General features: G+C 38.1%; 1 protein-coding gene across 4 annotated transcripts in view; it reads left to right on the top strand.

The window, feature by feature from the left end:
- The window catches only part of HIVEP2 (HIVEP zinc finger 2), a 181,713-nt gene that overhangs the window by 98,166 nt on the left and 66,118 nt on the right, over window positions 1-17,429 (top strand). For all 4 annotated transcript variants that reach the window (XM_036316683.1, XM_036316680.1, XM_036316681.1 and 1 more), the window contains exon 2: window positions 2,499-2,609. The gene's annotated coding sequence lies outside the window, so the exon portion shown is untranslated. The remainder of the gene's footprint in view (window positions 1-2,498; window positions 2,610-17,429) is intronic.

The following is a 17,429-nucleotide window of genomic DNA, read 5'->3' as shown; positions in this document are numbered from 1 at the left end:
AGGCCCCTCCCCGTGAGGAACCAGCCTAAGCCACTAGTCAGACATCCCTAGCACAGCTGCGGAGGTGGGAGAGGCTCCTGCCACCGCTGCTGCGCTCACCAGTCGTGAGCCCAGCTTCTGGCTGAGTGACGCTCCCCCTGTGGGAGTGCACTGACCACCACGGGGCAGATCCTGCATTGATCGTCTGCCCCCTGGTAGTTAGTGCATGTCATAGTGACTGGTTGTTCCGCCGTTGGGTTGATTTGCATATTAGCCTTTTATTATAAAGGATTATTAAGTATGTTCCCTGTGCTATACTTGATATCCCTATGACTATTTTTATAACTGGAAGTTTGTATTTCTTAATCCCTTTCATCTATTTTTGCCCATCCTCCTATCTACCCTCCCATCTGGCAACCATCAGTTCATGCTCTTTATCTATGAATTTGTTTCTGTATTGTTTGCTCATTTATTTTGTGTTTTAGATTCCACATATAAGTGAAATCATGCAGTATTTGTCTTTTTCTGTCTGACTTATTTCACTTAGCATAATACCCTCAAGTTTCATCCATTTGCAAATAGCAAGATTTCTTTCTTTTTTATGGCTGAGTAATATTTCATTATGTGTATAGCTCATCTTCTTTGTCCATTTATCTATCAATGGACACCTAGTTTGCTTTCATGTCTTGGCTATTGTAAATTATGCTGCAGTGCACATTGGGATACATATATCTTTTCAAATTAATGTTTTAGATTTCTTCAAATAAATACCCAGAAGTGAAATTTTGGGGTCATAAGATAGTTCTATTTTTAATTTTTTAAGAAACTCCATATTGTTTTCCATAGTGGCTACACCAATTTATAGTCCTCCAATAATACACAAGGATTTACTTTAGTGAGAAAGGATTCTTAAGAATCTTCAAGTCCATTCCATACCATGAGAGGAAGCACCATTACTTTTTCTTGGAAAGAGACTTTCACAAAGATATGTTGCTAAACATATGTACTAACACAAAACTATCATGACAAGAATCCAGCAATGATATTATGAAAATAAATACCAAATATTATTTGAAGGAGCCTTGCTAATTCTTTCATGAAAGGGCTGGAAAAATAAATTATTTTCACAGCTCTAGATGTTCAAATGTGAAAAATGACTGTATAATTTTGTATGATATTGCAATTCATTGTTTAGGTGCCTACATCTGTTGAGACAGTGTAGTTTAAAATAACCAAGTCATTTGACATTTATCTTGTCATATTAATGGCAAGAATCCTAGAATAATAATTAAGACTATTTATCTCTGGAATAAATACATCTTTTGAGACCATATCGAAATGTTTCCTAGATAACTACTTCTTGAATAGCAATAAGACAGAAGTTCAGACATAGGTTGCCTTGGCAGTGGAAACCTAGTTCCCATGACTACTCTGCATTTGGGCTTAGTATGTATAATTATTGCTATTTGTCTTCATTGTCAGGAACATTTTTGTTTTGTTTCACTTTTTTTTCAGCATGTACCTTCCAATAGTAGAGAGCAAATCCATTTCAGCCTTTTTAAAAAAAATGAGATAACTGTCAATTAATTTTTCTAGCATGTGTAGTGGGATTTGGGGAGTGACAGCATGAGGTTAATTCCAAGTTGTATAGTAAAACAATCATGTATTTATGGCGTTGGAGTCGGTTTTTGAACTTTCGCATTAGTATAGTTGTATTTGATGTTCTGGGACTTTAAAACAGACTAAGTCTGCCCTGGGGAAACCTGATTCAGGAGAGGCTGGAAGCTGTCCAGTTTTCTATTTCCATCTTCTGGTCAACCCTCCAGCATCCTATTTATTTTAGGCTCTCACCAGTTGAGCTCCAGCTTGCTTCCTCTCAGACTTTCTTATGGAGCTGAGATGATAATTGAATATTTGGGCTTCTGAAAAAAGTGTATTTACTAGTAAAATGAATAGAATTAACTGATATTGTTTATAAATCACAAATAAGCTGCTTATGGATTTTTAATAAACTCTTTCTGTGAGAGACAAGGTGTAACATTTTAAGAGTGATTTGGAAATTCATGTTAGTGAGTTCTCTCCAAATGATCTGAGTATTAGTTTATATACCTTAACAGGTTTAAGGAACTGCAACCTACACATTTTCATTGCATTCGCAAATTAATAAGATTCAATAAGTAAAATTCCAAAGCAGTCAGCTGCATCTTTCTCTCGTGTCTAATTTTACATATCCTAACTGACAGTATATAGTCATCATTTCCATGTGCCAATCAGTCCTGAAAATAAACTCTTCTGCTCTCACATTCTATTGTGCTATTTTATTGTTTTCTCTATGCTTGAACATTAATTTTATCCCAAACTTGAAAATTTAATTTAGTTGGCAGATGCTTTTGTTGTTTTATAGCTTTAAGTAGCATGCTACCACAATTATCTTGGTTTGATTTCTGTATTATTAATGTGTAGATCTTATAATGCTACTCTGATTTAAACACTATTGTTTGTTGTTCTTTTCTCATTAGGTGGAGTCTTTGAATTTTTAAAAAGACGATAGTAATCAGATCTACTTGGAAAATTAAGTGAATTGACTTGGCTGGAACAATCTTTCCAATTCTTTAACATCCAACAGCAGGGTAAGTTAAGTGTTTTCTATGTGGCTTGATTTAAAAATTATTGGAAAGATCGCTCAAGCAAAATACTAAGCTTTATGTAAAATTTTGTCAGTAATGATTTGAGGCCCTCAAACCCTATAAAAGATGTCTGCAATGCTATCTAAATAAACATACTTGTAAGTTTTTCTGTATTTCTGGAAATATCCGGATTCAAAGGATGAGAAGATTAGAAAATGTTGTCATTTATAGTTTGGAACCAGATTTTAAAACTTACTTTATCAATGATTATTTGCTTGTAATCTTGAGGTAATGTGAGATTTTTCTTTTAGTGAGATATTTATGTGTAACTATACTGTATTATATTAGAGTCAAACCTAAGGTAAAATAAATAAATCAGTAGCTCTTTTTCTTTTAAGTCATCATCATTTTACAGAAATCTTGGTTTCTGTGATGAGAGTAAAAATACCTTAAGATCTTAATTCAACTTCCCAGTTGCACAGTTTCTGCAGAAAATTCACAAGGTAGAAAACTCTAAGCCAGGAGGAGTTTAGGCTTTTCGCAAATTATTGGTGCTGCCAAGACAGAATTCAGCGGGAACAGGACTTTGGCTACTGTTAAAATGTCAGTATAGTAAAACCTGCTCTGTCAAACAGATTTTTGGCATCAGAAGTCTTTATGATACTGATTTTTAAGGTTGGTAAATTTTTTTTAAGCCCAGACAAACTCATGTTTTAATTAACCCTTTACAGAGTAATAGCAATTTGGGGCAAAAAAAAAGTATTTCTAGTCTAAAGTCCCAAGATATGCGCTTCTGAAATACTAAATTTTATTCATATTTCTAAACTGTGCAGCTTGTTACGCAATTTTCCTCTGGAGAAACTAGAGCTATTCTAAAAGCTGATGAAATATAATGAATAAGAGAGGCAAGTGTCTAACCATGTGGGGAGCAGACTTTGCAACCAAACTAATAGTGTCTGTTTTACCTGTGGACATATTAAGACATTTGAGGTCAGGTGGTTTTTCAGGGAGGTGGTTGCATTGTTTGTACAATGCTAACAACTGCCTTTGTGTTGTCTAAAATAATCTCCCCTGAAGCGATTGCCCCGGAAATTGATTTGTTAGTGTAGCCTCTGAACATTCCGTGAGTGTAGAAATATCAAGTGTGGAAACCCCGGGTAACTTTTCTTTTTGCCTGTAAGGTTCATGACCCAAGATTCATTTGTGACCAATTATTTCCATTGTTTTGGGCAAATGGTGCCATTCGGAAACATTTTTGGATAATTAAAGGGATATAAGTCAGTTAGATGAAAAACCCATCAGGAAGAGAAATGTTAAAAAGAGTTTCCAAAGCAAAGGCTTAATTTCTTCAATAGCTATAATAGATGTTCGAAGATGAAAATTAATACTCTGAGCCACTAACTTCAATGTCTTTGTCTGCCACATCTAATTTTCTACCTACTCACAAGGTTGGCTTTTACAGTTATTCCCCAGTACCCTACAGTGGTACAGTTAAATTTTAGTTGGCAGGACCTAATGTTAAGTTGTGTTTAGGAGACTGTTCTATTCATGCCTCCTGAGGATGGACATGGCCTTGAGTCCAGCTGGCCTTCTCTTTGCTTATTGCACTATGCGTGGAAGCCTTTGGTTAAGTCAGTCCCCTGAGGTCACTGTGTTCTAAAATCATTATTTCTTTGAATTAAAGAAGGATGCTACTGAATTCATAAGACTATGCAAGGATTAAACTCTTGGAAAGTAGTAGACACTCAGTAACTGGTAGTGATTATTGATGATAGTGATTAATAGTGGTAATGGTCACACTCAAAACAATACTTATGTTTTATGAATCATGTGACTGCTGCTTTAGCCTATCATCATGGGCATAACCCATAGAGATGAGTATATTTTCTCAAACCAAGCACTTATTTTGGTAAGGAAACATTTTATGAAATTGGTAAGCTTTTTTTCATGATGTGTATGCCTTGCACAATCAGCAACCCCTCAGGGACTTTATCTGTTTACCTGGCCTTGACCATTAGCCCAAATGAGGATTTACTTTTTTAAATAATAAATTTTAAAAATTTGTCCAACTTTCTCCATTCCAAGTTGATACTAAATAGAAAACTGTTTGCAAGACGGAAAACCCTCGCCATTAGAATGCTTTTTCTTTTGTGGTCTTTTTTAAAGATTGCAAATACAAATTATTTTATTTATAAAGTAATGTGTCTTTTCATATCCTGCTGTTTCCCTTCAAATAGCCAGTACTTTGGACTTGCCTTGACCTTATTCATTTTAAGGTCATATTAGTTGAACTGTGAACCTTTCACTACCAGTACATGCACAGATTTATATGCTCTCATTGCATTGGAAGTGACTTTTATGAATTATGTAAGTGATATTTCTTCTTTAAGCTGAGGAAAGGTAAGAAGGAAGATGAAAACTGTTAACACTCACTGGGCATGTTCCACGGAGTCAGGTTCTTTGCTGTAGCTGCTTAATTGTTTAAAAGTAAGATTTATTCATTTGAGGAAATCGGGTTTCAAAGCAGTAATTACTTTGCTGAGTATTACATAATTATGACAGTAATTTTTGGAGTCAGAGTTATTGAAATCTTACTTTAAATTAGGATATCTGAAATATGTCATTCTACTTTCTGTGAAAATTACTGTATTTTGTGATTTCCCAGACTCATTGTTCATCCATCTGTCTTTCTTCTGTTATGCCTTTATATGTTTTGTTTTTGTTTTTTGGTGGGAGAGGGAGTAATTACTTACACCAATATGGAAGATAATAGTGAAGGACACTTCTAATCCTTTCTACTTGGACACATCTTAGCAGGTCTCAGAAAGAATTGATAAGGTTGCAAATAAGATCTGCTATTTGCTTTCTATGGTGTGATAGAACTTTTCCTGCTATTACATATAATTCAGAGTAAACCTAGTAAGCTTCAAGGTAGTTGTGACCTTCAAGATATTTCATTTTATATAGGATCATTTTTATAGCTTTTCAGATGCATACATTCTTCTGTTCAGGTCTTCTATGTTTTAAGATAACTTGAGAGTGTCTCAGTGTGTCTTATTATTACTAAACTGATGTGGAACATCAGGACTCTTATGCCCACTTACAAGGACATCTATATATTTCTCCATTACAACCTGAGTGAATGGAGCCCCTTACTGTTAGCCACATGGTTTCATCTTTCCAAAATTTTTTTCTTACCCTCTTCTGTAAAACTTAACTCTTCCTGCTGTGTTTTCAAGAATGTCACTCAGCTATACTTTGATTTATTCCTACATTCAATACTTTACCTGTTTATGTATTCATCATTCAGCCAGCAAGCATTAATGAAACCAGTGGTACAAGCAAAGCACATTATGTTGCATGGGCATTCTGTAGCCATCTGAAAAACTGACTGTGGGTTGCTTTTGTTTCTTTTCATAGTATTACCTTCTGCCTGTCCTTCTTCCTGTCTCCTTACTTTAGCTTACTGTGTAGGATGGCTGTGTGAGGGAACCTCTCATCTTTTTCTCACCACACAAGCGCAACTGAGTGATTGTATGCCTTGTTTCTGTGATGGCCTGAATTACCATTTGGGTAGAGCTTAACAGCTTACAAAGGGCTTCCGTGTAACATTATCTCACTAAAGGCAATAGGTAGCATGTAGCTATCACTCACTTTTTGCTTTGTTTATGAAGAAATGGAGGCTCATGGGGTTACAATTTAATGAATTGCTCAAAGCCATAGTATAAGTGAGTCATAGAACCAGAATTCTGTTTTTCTAATTTCAGATGGTGTGGCATTCACTGCCAGATCACTGGCCTAGTTGACTGGCAGTGTTCAAATATTAGAGCTTTGTTGATGTGGCCACTATATTATATTTAGTAACCAATCATATAACGAAATAGAAGCCATGTTGGAATTTGGAGAAAGAATCATAGTTCATAATTGTAAGGAATTTTGGAGGCAGCACACCTTTACCTTCCTTGATGATATTAACTGTGAAGTTCACCCAATCACTCCCCTGCTCTGAGAATCTTAATCTCCAAGCAACATCTTCGTACATCAAGAATGGCCTTCAGAATTCTTAGTTCTTTGGCAATTATAGGTTTTATCATAAATTACTAAATTGGATATTGAACAAAAGCACCCACTTAGAGACCTTCATGTGTTTTCTTTTTTCTCTCTGAATCATTTTGACACTTTACGTTTCTCCCATGTCATTTCTTGTGCATATATTTATAGTCAAGTGGCTTTTGTGAGGTCTATACTTCACATGCTCATGCTGCACTGTAAGCTTCTCAAAGGCAAAGACTATGTATTCATTTTATTGGTGTCCTCTTCAATCTTGAAAACGATGATTGAAAAAACAGTAGCTATTCAATAAATAATTGTTAAATTTAATAGAAATGTTTGGTTGTGTGTTTCCTTTTATAATTTATTTGAGGACTGCAAATTGATACCTGGACACAGATTTAATTTTAATCATATTAGTGAGCTGAATCAGCAAGTCTGATATGTATTAAACATCCAGAGCAGAGCCATAAGGACACATTTATGTGCTTTATTAGTGTTATTTTGAATGCAAAAAATTCTTCTTAAAATAAAATAACAACAATCCCTCCCCCCCTAAATAAAACAGAACAAAAATCCCTACATTCTTCTTACAAGAATGTTTTATTGTCTTTGTCTTGACCATGGGAACAAAAACAATTGACCTCTGAAAAGATTTATGAGAAAAAGTAAGACTTTCTGAATATAAAGCTTCCTGGGAGATCCAGGTGGCACTTTAAGGCAGGTGTGGAGCACAGCTCTCTGACTTCAGGACTAAGGCTATACAGTACATTTAATTTGGCCTGTAGTGGTGAGAAGCCCCTGAAATTGTTTGAGCTGCAGAGTGATGTAATCAGAGCTGCACTTTACGAACATAGATGCTGCTGGATTGTGTTGGATGGTGTGGGGGTAGAGGTGAGGGTGGGGTGAGTGGGCACGGAAGCCATTTAGGAGGCACTTAGATTAATTCATACAAGAGCTGTCACCTCGTGTTGTGCCCTTTACCTCTCCTCCCACACTGACATCACAGATGAAAGCACTGTTTGGAAAACTTTAGTGAACATTTGAATCCCAGGTTTAGGAAATTCTTTCTAACTTAACTTCCTGCAATCCCTTCCTTAGTTACTCATGTCTCAGGTTTTGCATCATAGAGCCCAAATTGTTTTGTGTGTTTTTTTCAGCTCAAATTGTTTTTCTTAAGACTCTCCTGATATTTCCATGGGTCGCTGCCTCTAATAATTGTCCATGGATTTCTGAGGATACAGTGCCTAGACTTGTCCTTGGAAAGTTTGCCGCTTGGATCCAGAGAACCTTCTGCTCTCCTGACTTTGTGCTGGGAGATCAGGTGGGTGCTGAGGGCCTGAGTTGGAGTGGTGGCAGTAACGATTGACAGGACACAGACAATAGGAGGGAGAGTGTGCAGGAAGCCAACATAGGACTATCTGATTAGAAACAGGAGGGGTGTGTGTGTGTGTGTGTGTGTGTGTGTGTGTGTATGCTGCATGTGCGCTTGTGCGTGTTCTTCTGGGGATACTGTCAATGATGTCACCAGGTTTTGAGCCTGGAAGTTTAAATATGACTTTATAGAAAAACGGAGATAAAGAGAGAAGCTGGTTTGGGTAGTAGGATGATGACTGTGAGTTTTGAGTTTGAGATAAAAGTAGATATAAAACACACTTGATTTTTTTTTCAAGCGGATTTATCTTTGGAAATGGGAATTCACTGGAAGACATGAGTCTTCTTCCTCTTTTTGCTGTTCTTCCAGCTCCTTATAATTTTCTCAAGAGCTGAGGATGGTTTTAGGTTTTATCAACTTTTCTCCTGCCAAAATCCCCCACAAACTCACCTCCTCAGGAACATGTGTACTTGTCAGAGTACTCACAGCAGCCAGAAGTGTGCCTTTCAGCCTCCTCAAATAAAAACATACGAGCAGAACAGCTCTCTTTTCCTTTTGAGGGGCATGGTCATTGTCATCTCACGACTTGCAGATATAGCACAGCCCAGGAACATTTTTTTGGCAGGCTGGGAAATCTAGGGAATTCGCAAACACATGCACTTCTCCTTTGCTATGTTTCCGATTGAGGCAGTCTAGTTCAGGGCAGCAGGACAATTTTTATTTGAACGCTAAAATCGAAAAAATGTATGTCATTAAACTCTAAAGTTATTTTCTCAATCGGTGGTGTTTCTAACAACAGGATCCTTAGGCTCTTAAGTTTGGGGGTAGCAGTGAGTTGGCTAGTCCCAGTGGGACCACCACCCCTTTTCCCATCCACTGAGCAGTTTTGAACTGTAGAAGAGATACTCTTAATTAAATCAGTTTAAGAGCATGTAATGGTCCTGTAATTATCATGTCATTACCTTGCGTATTAATGATTAAAGCAAACATTTAATAGCTATAGGGCAGTAAATATATTTCAGTTCTTCAACCATAAAAAGATTTCCATTAACAGAATGTTTTGTGCACAAATAAATTATTCATTGACTGTAGCAGAGCTTGATTCTGTCATCAGCCTTAAGTGGAAATTTTGAGAACACCAATCATCACAGATGCCAACAGTAAGTTGGCTTGAGCCCTCATCCCTCTTACACGGAACCTGAACTTTTTTGGCTATTTGTAAAAGCTTTAGTTCGGTTAAATTCAATGAATACTTATGGCATTTCTGACGTATGAATTTTAGCGTTCTGGTGGTTGGAGAAATACAATGATCAGCAAGTCCGAATGTTAGCCTTCAAGTTGCTTATTAACCTAAAAGAGAGATAATACCACTGTACACCAAACTTGGATGAAAGGAGCCTAAGCAGCACCCTCAGAAATGCATTAAGTAAAATGTGTTGCAAATTCAGAGGAGAAAGGCATTATGCAGTTTCTTGTGGTATAAGGTGGGGGAAAGGGCGTGGGGACCAGGAAGTGTTTCCTGAAGAAGTCTTTAAAGATGGGCAAGGTTTTGACAGGTGGAGAGAATTACAACCACATAAGCAAAGAGATGGGATGGATAATAGGGGTGTTATCATGGAATGAAAAGTAACAGGATGGGAACAGCTTTGGTAAGTGAAGATAAGACCTTAAAGAAGAGGAAAGAAACATACCAAGAGATCTACAAAGGATAGAGGACCTTGAATGTGTAATTAACACATCAGTTAGTTAGACATTTGAGAGCTTTAACCCATTTTTGAGCTCAGGAGTAACATGATTGGATTATATTTTTGAAATATATCTCACCTCACCTCACCAATAAGAAGTAAAAAACTTGGAGGCAGACAAGTTAGGAAGCTACTGTGACAGTCATAGTCGCCATGAGAGGTAATAAGATTCTGAACTAGGTTGGCTGTAATGGGATTACAAAGGAGGGGACAGATGGGAGAGACACTGTCATTAATTGTCTACAGGTTGTGGCATGTGATTGGCTACATGAGAGGTGGGAAACAGGAAGGAATTTAAAATTCCAGTCAACAATCTTAGTAAACTTTTGAATCCAATCAATGTTTATGGAAAACCAGCCATGTGCAAGGCACTGTGCTTGGTGCTAGAGAAAAATGAGAATGGCCCTGTTCCCAAGTAACTGAAAATGTAGTTGGGGATATAAAACATGTACTCAACTAACATTTAAAGCAGATTATGATCAGTGAGATAACAGGGGTTAAGCAAAGGGTTATGAACACAAGGAGAGAGGCCTTAATTCTGACTGTAAAGCGGGGCAGCTTATGGACGAGATGACCCTTCAACCTTAAAGATCAGGTAGAGAACTCCAAAGTAGGTTAGCTCTCAGATGCCCCTGAAAATTCAAGAGGGGCAAGTACCAGTGCTGAGGAGAGGAACTTTAGGGAGAGAAGAGCTCTTACTTACTGCCTACTACGTGTCAGATCCTGAGCTGGGCACTCTGTAGTTAAAGAATATAACTTCAACAGTGTCAAGTGCTGCAAAGTCGTCACCAATGTTATGACCTAAGAAAGGGCCACTGTATTTCACAAGGTAAGGATTACAGGATGGCTTTTGAAGAGGTTTCAGTAGGTTAGAGGTGGGAACATTCTGAAACTTATTACTTATCTTGAAGATATGATTAAACTATATCAGCCAGAGAAAAGGCTAAGCTTTCCTCAGGGGTTTCTCCTCGATGGGTCAAGTTTATATAAACCTCAGTGGGTCTTAGTGCTTTGGCTGGATGTAGAGGTATCACTTGGGACTGCGTTTGTTAGTCCTGAAAAGTCTTTGCAAACTTCAAACTATTTCAAAATTGTTAGGTTCCTAGATTATTTTCTCACAAGTAAAAGATTTCAACAATTATTCCAACTTCCCTCTTCCTTCCTGCTTCCTCTTTCCTTCTTCTCACTCTTTTCTTTAAAACACCCAGCTGTTTAGGGTGCAGGCATTTGCCACACCCTTGGCTCAGAGTCAGGGAAGTCCTCGGGCTCTCCTTGGCTCTTTTCCCATGTGGAAGGAGATTTCCATGGAGAACAATCCAAGGAAGTGCATGTACACATAGACACACAGTTACACACACACACCAGTTCTTTTCCTGTCCTCAAGGATATTTATGTGCCAATAACCAGACATACAGTCATACATAGACACATCGTGTCACATGCACCCTAAGGAAACAGGGCATGAATGCAGTCATCTAACAGGAAGCTGTAGAGATATTATTAACAATTTAACATTTGGGAAAAATAGAAATTAGAGAAAAAAATTTTAAATTGCTTTGTTAAGATGAATAACATATTATTATAGAATGTAAAGGGATGAGATTTATATCATGGTTATGTTTAGTTGATTTTTGTTGTGTTTTTTTAAAAATCAGTTACTACAGCAAACTGGGCAAATAAAAGAAACTTTCTCAGAGGTACCCATATTATTACGGAGCAATTTAAAATTAAAACAGACCACCCTATAATTTAAAAGGGATAAAGGGAGAGCAATTAAAAAGAGTAGTGGGATGGAGGAAGAAGCAATTGCTCCTTAACCCCACAAATGCATGATAGTACATGAACATGGTATGTGTGAGTGTGCTATAATCCATCCATCCATCCATCCATCCATCCATCCATCCATCCATCCATTCATCCATTCATCCATCCATTCATCCATTCACTTACGTGATCACTCAATCAGTAAACATTTACTGATTTCCTGTTGTATTCCAGGCGGGGGGCTGGGAAATATAGCTAGGTAGAGAAAAGATATATGACATTTTAAATAAAATACATTCTTCTTATAGGAAACTGACCAATATAAATAAGTTTGCCTGTTTTATAGGTAGATGAATTGATGGAAGTACATTTACTACTGCTTTTACCTCTCAAAGCGATGCCTACCTTTGTGAACCCTAAAACGTGTTCAACCTGCTAGAATCCAGGAATCCAGTTGTTTGATTAATGATAGTGGGATTCTTCAGAACTTCTAAAGAAATCGCCATATATTCTCGTCAGATTTGCCCTACTACAGAATCGGTATTCTTTTTCCTTAAGAATCAAATTGGCAAGATGTTTCATCAGGCTGCTTTCCCCCCGTCTTATCAATAGGGCAAGTATATTTATTTGTGTGCACAGGTAAATATTCTCAGGGAATTCCCCAAATGTAGGGATATCTTCTACCGTTGGAAAGCACTGTCATGATCTTTTCAATCAGCAATCAAGCTCAGAAGTGGGAAGGACCATTGAGACAGATAAGGCAGAGTAAATCTGAGAATGTAGCAATATGTCACCCTGATAGATGATACTTTCAATTTTTATTCTTTTTTAAATTATCTCTCCTTGCTTCATTTTAATAATCCAATTTTTCTCACAACTGGGAAATGTGGCTGGGAGGTTTGTGTCTCGCAGTAGTTATCCTATTTTAATTTCACCTTGGTTATGCTTATGAACAAACAAGGCCTTCATTTTTTTCTACCTATTTGCTTTGCAGTCCACACTCATGAATACTAGGGTCAGATGTAACATGCCACCATGTTTACCTCTATTTTAAATAGTCAAAAATTCAAATTGAACTGGTAAACCTATGGGACCTTTGCCATAGAATTATTCTTGAATTCTTTTGTTTCCAAAGCAAATTAAAAATATATATGGATGATATATGCATTAAGGCAATTTTTATTATGTCAAAATATAAATTGTGAGTTTTTGGAATTGATGAACATATTAACATGTTTTGTAGAGTTACTAAAATATTCAAATTAAACTCTATGTTAATTTGGAAGTTTGTAATACAGATTTTTTAAAATGTATTTTTATTGATTTCAGAGAGGAAGGGAGAGGGAGATAGAAACATCAATGATGAGAGAGAATCATTGATTGTCTGCCTCTTGCACGCCCCCTACTGGGGACTGAGCCCACAACCTGGGCATGCGCCATTGACTTGAATCGAACCTGGGACCCTTCAGTCCGCAGGCCAACACTCTATCCACTGAGCCAAACCAGCTAGGGCTATAATGCAGATTTTAAGAATGCCTTAACCCAAATTTGGAAATTATATTTGACAAAGATAAAATGTTCATGTGGATTTAAAAAAAAAAATTAGAGAGAAAATAGTTAGCTAACCTAGTGAGGGTAGTTAATTCTAACGGGGAGGGAACAGTGATTAACTGGAAAGGTCATTGGTTGAAATGCCAAGGAACCACAGAGGTTCTTGCCCTAGATGGCACAGAATATACAGTCTTTGGGCAAGTCTCTCAACCCTTGATTTTGAAGATACATATATAGACTTCTGTATATGTCTGCAAAATCCCTAAAATTCTTTCTCTGTTTAAAACATGAAAATCAAGACTTCATGCACATCCTATATAATAAAAGCCTAATATGCTAAGTGTCCAGTCATCTAGTTGGCCTTTCAACCAATCAAAGCATAATATGCTAATGATATGTTAAGGCCGCTGAACCGCTCGCCATGACGTGCACTAACCACCAGGGGGCAGATGCTCCGATGGGTAGGTTAGCTTGCTGCTGGGATCTGGCCGATCAGGACTGAGCAAGATGGGCTGGACACACCCTAGAGCCCTCCCGTGATAACCTCCCCAGCTGGCCAACCCCTCATGTCCCTCCCTGGCCCTGATCATGCATTGGTGGGGTCCCTCGGCCTGGCCTGCACCTTCTCACAATCTGGAACCCCTCGGGGGATGTTGGAGAACCGGTTTTGGCCCGATCCCGCAGGCCAAGCTGAGGGACCTCACTGGTGCACGAATTCGTGCACCAGGCCTCTAGTCTTTAAATAAAAATAGATATGAATTATTGCAAGATTCAGTCCCTTAATCCAGATGTATAGGAAATATTCTTCTAAACTTCCAAGTACAAAGGGACAACTCTATTAAAAACACTCATAGTGCTCATGTAAATTGTTGAAAAAAAATGCTGCAAGATTTACCTTTCCAGTTTAAGATCTGGATAATGAGCAAAAATGTGAAAGGGGGCTTTGAGAGGCCTGTTCATTCTCTTTGGCCTTCTCTGCCATGCTTTCTCCTACTAGATCTTAATTTTAATTATTCTGATAGGGAGATGAACATGCGGTGTGGAGATGGTGGAGCTCATGGCAGTCCAAAGAGCCTTGGAGGCAGGGAGAAGAAGAATAAGAGGAAAGAGGGATAAACCCAGTACACGGCTCTGTCTATAAATGTATGGAAGCTATTGGGTTCAAACTGCAGAACTACTCTCTCACTTCTAGTATGTGTTATCACCACAGCTCTGCTGGTGCATCTGGCTGAGGTGGGGCAGAGGATTCCCAAGGTGGGCAATGAAGGGCATAACTGTTGTCTTTCCAGCTCCTTAGACTGGACCTGAGCCATCGTGTAACATAGTGACAAGGCCTTTGCAGTAAACTTTGTGAGATTAAGAAGAGTGGAGGCCAAAACTTGGTGGAACTGCTTTCAAGACAGTCTTGAAGGAGAATTGGTTAGAAGCCAAGCCTGGTTGGACTTTAAGAATACACAAAGGGGGATTTAGCTGTTGCTGCCAATGCTTGTGGGGCCTCCAAGGCAAGAGTTCAGATGGAGGCCCACATACATTCTTCTTCATTTGATCAGTGATAAATTTTTTATTTGTAAAGAACATGCAGTTGCAGGGATTTCTGGATGAGGATAATTTTCTGGCTCATTTTTATTGTTTGGAATGGTAATTAAATCTTCATTAAGTAAAGAATTTGTAATGTCCTATTAGTGAATTTTATATGGGTCATGCTTGACAAAAGTCTGCTTACTTTCATTGTTTCCAGCTTTAAAAATTAAGCAGACTAACTAATTTTAGATATTCTATTGCGCCCCCCCGCCCCCCCGGCTTTTTAAGTTTCTGAACTACGAAAAGGAAGCTACATATACCAAGATCTCTACTTGTATTTATTCTGGGTGACCTGAAGGAGTTAAAAAAATAAAATGTAATTGTATACAAAGTATACAAAATATCAATATATTTTCAACAATAATCTAAATTAGACTAAGTAAAAATGCTAAAGTATTTTTGAAAAAGTTTTTTAATTAAATATTCAAAATTACATGTTAAAATCAAAAGGCAAACCTATGTTATAATGATTGTATAAAGCATTTTAAGTCCACAATTATTCAAGCAAAGCTGAAGCTTATAAATATTTTTTTTTTGGAAATTTTATTTACTTAGATATTTTAATAGAAGCAAATCCATATCCGGGTTTAGTGTTCAATGTTCATTTAAGTGATAATGTAAAGAATTAGCATCATGCAGTTTACATATTCACAAATATAAGAATAAGAATTGTTTCATTGCAAAATGTTCCTCACATGCCATGTGTGGTTCTTCCACATTCAACACTAATTCATTAATTATTCTAGAACAGTGATCAGAGCATGAGAGAAACAAGAAAAGAGATGATTGGCACTATTATACCTTGTTCCACTAGTGTGTGTGGCATTGCTGCCATCTGAGAGAAATACCTGGGTAACTGTCTTTTCTTTAACATAAGCATGAATGGTGCCCACACCTTTTCTGCTTTTGAAATGGTATCTAACTCCACACTCTGCAATACCACACTCACAAACCTTCGGGGCATCTGAACTCAGTCACTTTTTGATTGGCGCAAAGAGGTTGGTCAGGGGATGTTGAGAAACATTTCCCTGAGGCCTAAACAGCTGTAGTGAGGAGCAGGGACATTAGGGCTACAGGACATCTGGATGCCAGTGACAAAGGTGCCTATTTATTCTTTTGTGTGTACTTGTGGTTCTGGGGCCTTCTAAAGCATGGGGCCCAAGGCAAGAGCCCCTCTTGCCTCCATGCATGGGCTCCACTAGCTGTGAGAGCATGTGGGCATTAGCATTCTCACGAGGGCCACCATCTCTAGGGGGAACTGGCGCAGGAAGGAAGAAATGGCAGATGGTGTTGTGACTGTTTGTCAGAATGCCTGTGGGCTCATACATATCTCCCTTGCTGGCATCCTAGAAATACTTGGTGGGGACTTTTCAAGGGGACTGGAGGTCCTGTGTGAGCAGGTGGGGCAGAAGCTGTGGGTTACTGGTGTTGATGCCCTTCATCTGTAATGCCTATAGGCTGGGTGTGCCTGGGTAACTCATTTCCAAGTCAATAAATGCTCCTTCTTCACTTGAGTATTGATGGGGAAAGGCACTTCCATCTTGTAAATCTGTTTTTTCTCCACACGCTTGCAAAGGAGAGGATAGTTCCATTCTCCTTTGTGAATGTTTTCTAGGAGGGAGCCAGGGACACAATGTCACCACTGATCCTCGATCACTGGAATTAGAAAGAAATTATTTATTTACTTAGATTGGGGATCTGAACCACAAAGGATAGAATTCAGAGGGAGGGTCTGAATTTCAACTATCTTTTCACTAACCTGTAACTGAACTTCAGCACTTCCTTTATAATTAATGTAGGCAATAATGACAGTGGTTTCAGTCCTATTTGTGTCGTTGCCAGCAGTATAAATCACAGATATTTTTATATCACATTACTGTTGTGGATAATATTTCATTTTAATAAAGAGATAATTTTATCTAGTTAATTTTCTAATTTTAATAAAGAATCACATATTTACTGTCAACAAGTTTGTTTTAATTTTTTTTGAGATAACTGTTTTTCATTACAACTGGTGTCCTTTATAACCTTACACATTTTATTTTACATAGTTTAAAACATTTTAAGAAGGGACCCGCTGGCTTCATCAGACTGCCAGAGGGGCTCATGGCATCAAGAAGGTTGAGAAGCTCCAATGTAGATGAAAAACCATCTTTTACTGCAGACCATTAAGGCCTTGGAGAGTGCAGCGTTCCTTAAGGTCCCGTGGTGGAACAGGGATTAAAAACACTGCCCTTCCTGCACTGTGTGGCCTCCTGGTGCCTCAACCCTGAACTCAGTGGCAGGGTAATGAGCATTTTGTCTTATTTAGCAAGCCCTGTGACCATGATGAAGGCCCAGGCAGCTTCCCTCTTTGTTCGCACTTCCCTGGCCTGTGGTGGCCTTTCTCCCTCCCTCCTCTCCTTTCCCGGCCTGGTGCTGCTGCTGGTGAGGTGTGGTCAGCTCCAGCAGTGCTTGCCCTTGGGTCCCACAGCATCACAAAGCATGTTGTCCTAAGACACCTGAATGGTCAACAGGAAGAATAAAAAATTTAACCCTGATTGCTTGACCCAATGTTAATGGTACTTCAGGTGATATTGGTCCCTGTATGCGCAGGTGGACTCTTTCATCCAACCCAGTGGGCTTTCTTAAATTCATTTAGGGACTCTTGACCCATTGTCCCCTTCTCATTTTGGACTAACGCATGCCTCAAAAATCAATAGAAAAATATAGAATTAATAACTAACATTCATATTTCACTTATTAGTGCCATTTCTA

Source organism: Myotis myotis, unplaced genomic scaffold (genome assembly GCF_014108235.1).
Source record: "Myotis myotis isolate mMyoMyo1 unplaced genomic scaffold, mMyoMyo1.p scaffold_m19_p_7, whole genome shotgun sequence".
NCBI classification, from domain to species: Eukaryota; Metazoa; Chordata; class Mammalia; order Chiroptera; family Vespertilionidae; genus Myotis; species Myotis myotis.
This window is presented reverse-complemented; position numbering and strand designations above follow the sequence as displayed.